Source organism: Spermophilus citellus (genome assembly GCF_964194105.1).
Source record: "Spermophilus citellus genome assembly, chromosome: 2".
Classification (NCBI taxonomy): domain Eukaryota; kingdom Metazoa; phylum Chordata; class Mammalia; order Rodentia; family Sciuridae; genus Spermophilus; species Spermophilus citellus.
In genome coordinates, this window is record NC_138183.1 from 26,260,443 (window position 1) to 26,269,246 (window position 8,804).

Below are 8,804 nucleotides of genomic sequence, written 5' to 3' on the forward strand. Positions count from 1 at the left end.
TTCCCCTTTGTCTCATCCAATGAACTACTAGTCTTTCCCCCCAACAGGTCCTGATTTTATTGTTGTTTTTAAATATATTCACAAACATTTAAAACTTTCTCAGTTTTAATTTGCCATGCAGTAAGACTCAATAGGTATAATCTACATAAACAAAAACTCTTTGGGGCTCTCAGTAATTTTTACAAGGGTTAAAGCTGCCAACAGCAGACAATTTGAGAACCACAGCTCCCAACACCAGCTACCCGCTGGGTTCTCAGCTGCTAGGCTTGGCCAACCAGTCTCTCCTTTCTGGAATTATAACCCCAGCCCTGCCCTGCATGCCTCTTGAGACACTGAAAACCCTGGTCCTGCTGCCTTTTGGACCTGGCCTGGGACAACAGACCTGACTTTGATCCACAACTGAAGGTACCTATGGGCAAACTACTTTTTCTTCTCTGAACCTCAGTTTCCCTGTTCAGAAAATGGGAGGCCAGGCCTGGCTCCATTGTCCAACCAGCTGATTCTAAGGGACTCATCATGTCTCACTGCCAGATGGCTGTCATGTAGTCACAGAAATGACATATTTATTGCCCTTGAGACATATTTATTCAGAGTAACTTTCTATTTTTGTGGAAAGTAAAAGCTGTGAAGGAGAAACCCAGCACCTTAATTGCTTGCTGCAGTGTTGCCATGAGCATCAAGGCACAGTGTTGGGTAAGAGTCACCAGGGCATTCAAGAGCCCACTCCTGCTGGTGTTTAAACTGCAATGACAGCCCTCACGCACTTCATCTGAGGGCAGTGTTGGGGAGAAAGGCCATGAGCCGTACAGATGACCAGGGCCACTGAAAGACAGAGGAAGGTCTTCCTGGATTGCCAACCTTCTAAGGATAGAGGGTCTGGTCTTGTTCACCTTTGACCCCAGAAGAGTGCTTGGTACACAGTAAGTGTTCATAAATGCACATTGAGTGAATACATGTAAAACATACATTTACAGAGGAAAAAAAAAAAGCCAGTTTGTGGATACTGTACTCATGTTTGGGTGATAAGACCTTAATTTTTTTGTTCTATCTCTGAATTTTCCCATTTTTTTCCCCATAAATAATTGTTAGTTACATTGGGACAAGCGAAATAAGTTTCTAGAAAAGCTTGACTTTACATTGTGGCCTGGCTGTGTGCTGGCTCTGTGGCCTCGGATAAGTAACATCTCTCGGTGGCTCAGTTTCCCCATCTATGATGATGATGATGATGATAATAATAATAATAATAATAATAATAATAATAATAATAATAATGCCTCATTTGGTTGTTACAAGGATGAAATAAGATAAATAGACACAGGCCACTTCTAGGGGCAGGGAAAGCACTCAGTCCATGGCAGACCCACCATGTTTTGATATTTCGAGGGATATACCTCAAGGCCCAACTCGAAGGCTTCAAGGGGAGAGTCCATCATGAGGCAGAAAAAAAAAACCTAGATTGGAACTAGTTGACCTGCTATTCACTGGCCAAGTGACCTTACGCAGGGTCACTGTCTTCTCTGAGCCCCTGTCCTTTCTGCCTCCCAGAGAGACTCTTGTGTGCATCAAAATGACGTGAGGCTGGCAGGTCCCTCCAGCTGTGAGTCATTATTTTTATTACCTAGGAAGTTTTAAAAAAAATGTAAAAAAAGGACTCTCCGGGCCTTTCTCCTGTCCTTAATAGGGTTATTGCTCTCCTTTGGCTTGAACAGAGAGTTCCTTGTCCCCGAAAGCCACCGGGGCCTGGTCACGGGGCAGTGCCCGCAGCCAAGGGTGGCTTTTCTGCCAGGACCCGAGAGGCTCCTGCCTCCAGATAACCCTGGTCCTCCCCTTGTCCTGCCCCAGCGCTTCCCACACAGCTGCGGCCTCATTATCCAGGGTGGCTGTGAGCAGCTGAAAGGAGCTTAAGCAGGGTTAGGCTTTCAAGTGTTCATAATACAGCTTCAAAGTTCACACCTTCATTAAGATGTGAAGAGGCAGGTCCTCCCCCCACTTCTCCTGGGGCTATTGTTCCCTCCCCATCTGGCTGCAGATTCAAAAGACAAGCGGGATTGGTTTTCTTTGTCCAGACAGCTCTCCTAACCAGAAAGGCTAGACCTGTTTGTTAAGAAAGGCTCTATCCCGCAGCCCCTTCAGTCCTGCTGTGAAGGTGTCACGGAGGCTGGGAATTGGGGCATTTCTCAGGGCTGGAAGGGGTGTCTCTGGAAGGCAGGATCTGACTTGTTCTGTGGGGTCCCTAGGGAGTGGACCTAGGTCCTGGGATTCAGAGTCCCAGGGAAGACTCTCTAACAGGCAGAGAGGCACAAGGGGGACCTGGGTGCTGGGACAGCCATGGGCCAGCCGCATCTGAGTGACGTGAGCCAGGCACAGGGGCTACTCTAGACAGGGAGGGTGCACACAGGCGTATCTTTCAGAACCCTTCCTGCCACACTGGGGCGCATGAGCCCCTTTCTGCATAATCCACCTCTTTCCAGTAAACTGTGGGTGTCTTCGAGAATGTCTTTGTGAACGTGTGCAGCGCGTTCCCCTCCCCCTTTTCTGTTCGCTATTTAAGAATAAAGCTACCAAGACACTTTGGAGCCTCCTTTGTTTCTGGGACAGGGTTTGCTGGCAGGCTCAACGCTCAGGTTCTGAGGCCCCCTTCCCTCTTCTCTCCATGCTCCAGGGCCCGCAGAACTCTCCAAAGCCCCAGTCACCAGTGGGAGCCGGCAGAGTGGTGAATGGGTCCTCGTGGGCAGGAGACAGTGTCAAAGAGCCCTCTCTTCTCCCTCCTGGGAAAGGGCAGGGAGGGAATTTTCTGAGTGGGTGCACCCCTTGGATGATCCCCTTGGTTTCATAGCACTGAAGCAGGAGGGCAATTTTGATTAGCAAGTTTCACAAGCCATTTTTTTTTTCTATTGAAAAGAAGAAGGAGGGTGAAATGGAAAACCCATGGTGTGCTTGAAAGATGCAGCCTTTGTAAATATACCTGGGGTTGGGCAGAGGCTCTGCCAGTTATCCATTGGAGGACTTCGGGCATTTCAGTCTGCCCCCAGACCTCAGTTTCTCCCAGTTGTATAGGGCAGCAATCATCTCCACCCTGCAGAGAGGCTGTAAGGTTTAACACCAGATATCCATGGGAAGGTCCAGAGGTCCGTCCTTCCCTCTCCCCTGCCATTATGTCTACTACGCAGCCTTTGGGTAATTGAGTTATTGGTCTTTTGATGAAAGATTATTCCACAGCACAATTATTTGTATTTTTAACTATTCACGCATTTGACTAAGTTCTCAGATATTCTTTTGTCTTCTGGTCATCTCTTCCACAGAAATATCTATAGGTACTGTATTTTGTGTGCGAGAAAGTGTGTTGTAGTGTTTGTAATAACCCAAACTGGAGCTAGCAGGCGCTTCCCACGCAACATTAAAGAAGGTTCTGCATCTGCGCTGGGGCTCAGCAGGCAGGCCCTGAGAAGAGCGCAGATCTGGGTGACTGAGGCCAAAGGTTGTGTAAGACGAATGGCTTCCTAAAAGAGTCCATTGGGGCATGATGTACAGCGATAGCGTGTTATCGCTTCTTAGAAGGGAGATTTGTGCGAGTGTAGACACGTGTGTGTCTGTGCATGGAAGGGGTCTGTGAGAAAACCCATCAAACCATTGACAGTAGTGCAGGGGGTCGGGGGATGTGGCATGGGACCAGAGGAGTGTGACGAAGGGGAAGGACTGTTCTGTGACTGACCCGTTGACAGCTCTGTTGGGATGTTTTACAGTGAGGATGCATCCTCTTCTTACCAAGTGCTATTTTAAAAGGAAACTGAAGATGGTGCCTTTCACGGCCACTCAAAGGGTTAAATCGATACTGGTTAAAAGCAGTTCTGTGGTTTAAGTTAAGCCAGTTGCTCCTTTTCTTCCCTTTCAAGCAGTAGAAACTGCCGGGTTCAGGGCACTAGCGGGGACCCTCTATTTGTAGATGAAATGGTCTAGACAGGGCTCAGGCCACTGCTGAGCTAGGCAGATGTGGGGGCCACACGGGTCCATTCGTTCTCACATTCCTCAGGTAGGACGGGCTGTTCCCCTGCCTCGAACTCCTCTAAGTACAGAGGACAAGGTGGCAGAAAAACATCCTTGTCCTTGGGAAACTTCATTTGACAGGGGGAGATGCAAACCCACGCGCGCTGAGCTCCGTGTTCCACAGAGGACTGGATGAAGGGATGAAGCATGTGGGAGCGGTGTCAGGTGGAAATGGATGCTGGGGTGGGGGCACTTTGAAATAGGTCAGTGGGGGCACTCTCTGAAGAGGCCACTGTTTGAGCAAAGACTTGAACACAGTAGAGGAGTGAGTCACACATCACAAGCAGGGTGTGGTCTTGGAGCAGGGAGGAGCCATTGGACAGTGGGAGACAGTTGTGCAGAGCTTCATGGGGGCAGGACAGGAATTTTTTTGTTTGTTTGTTTTTGATTTAATGTTTTATATATATATATATATAGATATATAGATATATAGATATAGATATAGATATAGATATATATAGATATATATAGATGTATATCTATATATATCTATATATCTATCTATCTATATATATATCTTTCTTTCTTTGTTCTAATTAGTTATGCATGACAGCAGAATGCATTTTAGTTTCTTTTGAAGGCTTTGCTGGCATGATGATGTGGTGGCTACACTCTGAGCAAGACCATTCTTGCCATTTTGGGAGAAGAGAGACTATAGGAATGGAAGACTTCAATCCAGTCCTAAGCCTCAGCTTTCGGGAGGTGACGTTGGCAGTTTGGGTGACCGTGATAGCCATGGAGGTGGTGGGAAGTTCTTGGATTCATGATGAGTGTAGAAGGTAAAGCTGGCCAGCTTCTTGAGACTTTTTGATGAGTTGTGAGAGAAGGACAAGAACTGAGGGTGATACTCCTGAAAAACTCCAGGCCAAAGTGCGTCAGAACACTGCTAACAACAAACCGTCAAGCATCCTGGTCTCCCGTGAGCTTTAACATCCAGTTTCTGATCTGATTGTCAGATCTGCCCTTGTTCTCATTTGACAGATGAAGAAACTGAGCCTCGGACAGGACACGTGGCTTGTTGAAGGTCACAAAGCAGCAACCTAGAGGACCCATGTTTTGTTTCTCTGAAATCTTGTGCTCAGGAGGTCTCTTCTTGCCGGTCATCCCCGGGGACAGCTTTGTCAGGTTATGGGAACTAGTGACCAGGAACTGCTGTGGGAGACACTTGTGAACCAGGTGAGTGAAAGAGGAAGGTGCTTTGAGATAAACGGGATCCAGCACCTGTTGTTTACTTCCTTTGAACTGGTGGCTGGAAAACAACTCGGCTGCAGCAGCCCGGCTGGGCCACCAGAAGCAGGTGAGGCAGAGAGCCACTCCCGCCACCAGGGGCTGAGAACAATGGGCTGCTTTTTCAGGGGGTTGACTCAGGTTTCCTCAAGCCATTCTCCAAAGGGCGAGCTCCTCCCCTGCCTCCTCCTCCTCATCCCCTCTAATTCTCACACTCTGTGCAGACTGGTCCCCAGCCAGGTGTCCCAGTGAAAAGACAGTTGATGACTCTCCCCTGGCCCTACCCAGTGACCCTTGTCTTCTCTCTCCTTTCCTGCAGCATTTGAGGCCAGGGACCCCTTTCTCCTTCCTTGTGAGTTCCTTGCTCCCTCCCCTCTTCCGCCTCCCCTTCCCCGAAAGGCTCACAACTTCCTCCATGGCTCACACGGAACATCTTTCTTCCCCTTCTGACCCTTCCTCTCCCCTTCTTTCCTCCTCTACCTCTGGACCCCATCAGCTCTGGGGGCTCGGGTCTTACTTATGCAGAGACATTCCTGGTCTTTGTCTCCACTGGCCACCTGGACCTCCATCTGTGTCCCCAGGCAGAGACCACAGTCTCGGAAGCAGCTGGGCTCCCCGGGGAATGGAGAGAGACGATCCATTTGACCTGAACTGGGGCTAATAAGACTGGAAAGGTGGGGTGAGAGCAGATTGTGAGGGTTCCTGAAATCCATGCATCTTGAATTAAAAAACGAGATTTCTAGACCCAGAGAGATGACCTGGTTGTGCTCTGGAAGGCTCATCCAGCTGCCATGTGATAGGTGGCCGGGGCTAGATTTCACTAGTCCAAGGGGGCAGGAAGATGCTTGATGAATGGCCCGCTTTAGCAAACACCAGCCAGCGAATGAGCAGATTTCTGAATAATGAGCTGCCCTGAGCCGGGGGAGGAGGAGGTGAGAGATGGGAGTTTGGCTTCAAGCTTTCTTACAAGCGACTTGGCCCCCCGCTGTGCTCTCTTTTTTCTAGGGCAGGATGTATATCTTGTTCAGTTTTTTTCCCTTCCAATGCCCAGTCCAGCATTTATTTTTATGGTTCTATGAACGATAAAATGAGACCAAATGGGTTCATTAATGCTTTGCTCTGACCCGCTGGATAAGTGAACGTGCTCCCCCATTGCTTTGGACAGGCATCCGGTTTTCATTTTGATTTCTGGGCAGCCCATCGCTGTGTCGTCTACATCACACACAATTAGACCTGATGCTCACAGTCAGGCAGTCAGGCAGATGTTGCAATTGCCATTTTGCAGATGAAGTAAATGAGGGTCAGGGGGAAGTGACATGCCCACGTTTGGACAGTGAACCATAGCAGTCAGGCCTTGAAGCCATGTCTGCTGACTCCTTGAACAAATTTCCATCAGGCCACAGTCACTGACTGATTAGATCTATCAGGATATCTGAAACACAAATTAACAATTGCAGTGGATGGGAAATGCTTAGTGTTTGCTGGCTCTGTTTAAAAATCCCTACGTTATGTGTACCTTCTGTTAGTTAAGTTAATGTTAGCTGCTGTAACAAACAAATCCTTTAAAATGCATGTTTCAATCATGGTAGCATATCAGCAAAAGATATTTGCTGGGCAGCTTTCCTCCAAGGTGTAAAGACTTATATGTTCCTTCTACTTTGTGCTTCCTCTATCTCTTGGTGGCTTCTGGAGTAGTCTGGGAGGTTTTGATTGCTTAGAGGAAATGCGAATTACTTGTTCTAGAACTCAGCCACTTGGCCACACTCTATTGTCAGAAGGCTAGAAACCCTAGCTAGAATGTATATCTAGAAAGAGGAAAACACAGATATGGAAAGAGTGAGAGAGTCACTGTCCTATCACTGGTCAGCCTTTGCTCTCTCTATCTCAGTCCACCAGGCCCACGTGAAGATGGCAGCCTCCATTTTTTTTTCAATCTATTTTTTATTTTTTCTAATTAGTTATACATAACAGCAGAATGCACTGATACATCATATATAAGTAGAGTATAATTTATCATTCTTCTGGTTGTACATGATGTAGAATCCCATCGGAGGTGCAGTCATATATGTACCTAGGGTAATAATGTCTGATCATTCCGTTACCCTTTCTACCCTCAGCCCCCTCCCCTCCCTTCACTGTCCTCAACCTAAAGTAACTCTATTTCTCCCTAGCCAACCCCCCACCATTGTGAGTTAGCATTTGTGTATCAAAGAAAACATTCGGTCTTTGGTTTTCTGGGATTGGCTTATTTCCCTTAGCATGATATTCTCCAGCTTCATCCATTACCAGAAAATACCATAATTTCTTTCTTTCTTAGGGCTGAGTATACACAATTCCATTGTGTATATATACCACATTTTCTTTATCCATTCATCTGTTGAAGGGTACTTAGGTTGATTCCGTAGTTTAGCTATTGTGAGTTGAACTGCTATAAACATTGATGTTGCTGCGTCACTGTAAAATGCTGATTTTAAGTCCTTCAGCCTCCTATTCCTCATTCCCCTCATCAAGATCCAAGAAGAGACAGGCCTAACCCATCAGCTAATTTTATTCCGTCATAGTCCATTTTCTGCTGCTATTACAAAATAGCACAGATTGAGTAATCTATAAACAATAGAAGTTTATTTGGTTGATGGTTCTAGAGGCTGGGAAGTTCAAGATCATGGTACTCACATCTATTGAGGGCCCTTGTACTGTGTCATAACATGGCAGAAGGGCAAGCAAGCACTTGTTAGATGGAACAAGGACAATCCCACTGAACTTGATTCTAAACCACTCCTCTCCTAATGACATTAATCCATTCCCGGAGACAGAGTCTTCATGGCCTAATCACCTCCTAAAGGTCTCACCTCTTAATGCTGTTGACAGTGGCAATTAAAATTTTGGAAGGGACTTTCAAACCATAGTGTCATCCCTGCACATGGTGAGAGGTTCAGGAATCGACCCATAACCCAAGCTGATCCGATGAGGCTTAATCTCTGAACCTCATTGAAACTTTTGGCAAAGAGAATTTTTCTTTCCACTAGGGTTGCTGATCTGTAAAGAGATGAACCACAGCCAGGGAGTCGTCATTTTGTCATCAAGATGGAAGAGTCTGCTTGGGACTGAGTCCAACAAATAAGAAAGCAGGACTGAGAGAAAGAAATACATTTCTATGATATCCTTTGAGCATCTCCAATGAGGAATGTTGGGTCAATCCCACTCCTGACGTTTTCAACTAAGATATACAATAAACTCCTTAAAAAACTGTTTTTCGTGAGCTTACTTTAAATATCTCTTATAAGGCAGAGGTTTGATAGAAGTCCATTTGCAAAACTCGGGGCACCCTCTCCCCTCTTCCTTCCACCCTCAGATCTGACATGAACACACGTCTCTGCTCAGCATTGGAACACTCTCTGTTGATGCATAAATGGGGCCTCTGAGAGGGGGCTGCCTTGAATCATCCCTTCTCCATATGGCTGGACTGCTCATTTTCTCACTTGCCTTTAAAAAAAAAAAGCAAAAAGGAAATGCTTTGAATCAAATACAACATT

General features: G+C 46.7%; 1 long non-coding RNA gene across 1 annotated transcript; it reads left to right on the plus strand.

The window, feature by feature from the left end:
* The first annotated feature begins 286 nt into the window (after positions 1-286).
* Positions 287-8,522, plus strand: LOC308640772. The gene is made up of 2 exons (XR_014020349.1): positions 287-920; positions 8,298-8,522. It is a non-coding gene; the product is annotated as an uncharacterized lncRNA (long non-coding RNA).
* The last annotated feature ends 282 nt before the right edge of the window (positions 8,523-8,804 follow it).